Source organism: Ursus maritimus, assembly GCF_017311325.1.
Source record: "Ursus maritimus isolate PB19 chromosome X unlocalized genomic scaffold, ASM1731132v1 scaffold_X1, whole genome shotgun sequence".
Classification (NCBI taxonomy): Eukaryota; Metazoa; Chordata; class Mammalia; order Carnivora; family Ursidae; genus Ursus; species Ursus maritimus.
Genome location: NW_024423319.1, coordinates 86,918,408 through 86,920,598, shown reverse-complemented (window position 1 = coordinate 86,920,598; position 2,191 = coordinate 86,918,408).

Genomic DNA, 2,191 nt, shown 5'->3' with positions numbered 1-2,191 from the left:
TAAAATAAAATAAAATAAAATAAAAACTGTTTAGGAAGCACAGAATAATAGATCTGATTGAAGAAATTAAAAAAACCCTATTTCAAGAAATATTAAATGCAAACGAGAAAAGCTGAGAAAATGATTTTCAGTAAACCTTTATAAGCAGTGTTAATAACTTTTTATAAATTAAAGAGACATTGAAATTAACAGAAAAATGACTATGACCCCAAAAAACAAATGAGTTCATGTTACGAGTATAAAGTCCTCAAAATGTTAAATTCAATTACCGAGCAAGCTTGTGATAAATTACTGAAAATGGTCGTAATCAAATAACTGCAAACTAAAAGTAACAATGAGAAGCTATTTTTACCTATCAAATTAAAGAAGATTAGGAAAAGATGAAAGCCGAATTTGGCAAGGTGGAGGAAATTAAAGGAGTGCTGCTCTGTATTGCCAGTGGAAATAAAAATAAGAATTCTCCTTGTGAAAGCACTTTGGCAATATTTATCAACCTTTTTTTAAGATTGTACTTATTTATTTGAGAGAGAGAGAGCAAGCACGAGCACGAGCGCGGGGCGGGGGACGGGGGGGAGGGGACAAGTGGACCGGGCATTGAGTGCACAACCCAAGGCTGGGCTCCCATCTCACAACCCTGAGATCGTGACTTGAGCCAAATCCAAGAGTTAGAAACTCAACTGACTGCACTACCCAGGCACCCCTACCCTCAGTCTTAAAAGTGTTATTCTCTTCTGATTCTGTAGTTTCACTTCCGGGAAAGCACGCTTAAGCACAAATAATTCTAAATGCAAACATCTATTTGTACATGGAAGAGTTCAAATTACAAGAAACTGGAAACAGTCTGATGTTGATTTGAAAATGGTCTATCTAAATAATAAAATGGTATGCTATCATTAATGACATTCACAAAGAATTTGGGGACAAAACATATTTATTAAGTTTAAAAAAGAGGAGGAGGGGCGCCTGGGTGGCATAGCGGTTAAGCGTCTGCCTTCAGCTCAGGGCGTGATCCCGGCGTTCTGGGATCGAGCCGCACATCAGGCTCCTCCGCTATGAGCCTGCTTCTTCCTCTCCCACTCCTCCTGCTTGTGTTCCCTCTCTCGCTGGCTGTCTCTATCTCTGTCAAATAAATAAATAAAATCTTTAAAAAAAAAAAAAGGCAGGAAGGAAGGAAGAACTCTTTCCTGAGAAGTAAATTACTACCCAAACATTTTATCACTAATGAGGTTTTATCTTCAGCTCCAGGAGGTGATGAAAATATTAATAATGTTAACAATAAGGATAATTCTTAGACCAGAAAATTTGAAGATTTTCATACCTTACCAGTAGAACTACCCAGAAGATGCCAAACACAAGATCTATTTTAAAGTAGACCTTGTAAGAAATTTTAAATCCATCTTGAAAATTGGTATCTTTCCATCTTAACTTTTTGCTGATTATAAAACTGATACGTGTTCATTGTTAAAACTGGGGAAGTGCAGAGAAATGTGAGGAAGAAAATACAGTAGTCTATATTCTTGCTTCCAGTGACAATCAATCAATCAGTAATCAATACTGTATTTGTGAATATCATCCTGATTATAAGTACCATGAAATTTTCATATGGTTGAATAGTTACCATATATTTGATCTTCCTCCTCTTTTTTATTTTATTTTTTATTTTTTTTAAAGATTATTTATTTATTTATTTGACAGAGATAGAGACAGCCAGCGAGAGAGGGAACACAGGCAGGGGGAGTGGGCGAGGAAGAAGCAGGCTCATAGCGGAGGAGCCTGATGTGGGGCTCGATCCCATAACGCTGGGATCACGCCCTGAGCCGAAGGCAGATGCTTAACCGCTGTGCCACCCAGGCGCCCCCCTTCCTTCATTTCTATTCTTCCTACTTCATTTCCATTTTTGTAGCTCATGTACTGGTCTGCAAGGTCCCGGGGAGTAAAATCTTTGTCAGAATCAGTTCTGAGATAATGCCTCATTAGCGAGAGAAGGGCTATCACATAGACCAGGGTTTAAATTTACTGGCTGTACATCGGGAAAAGCTAATAAACTTTTCCGAGTCTCCGGAGTTTTACCTGCAAAACGGAGACAGTAAAACTCACTTCCCACAATTGTTAAGGGTTAAAATAACACACACAAAAACCAATCACTTAATAGGCATTCAACAAATTGTACGTATTATCGATGAGTAGTAGT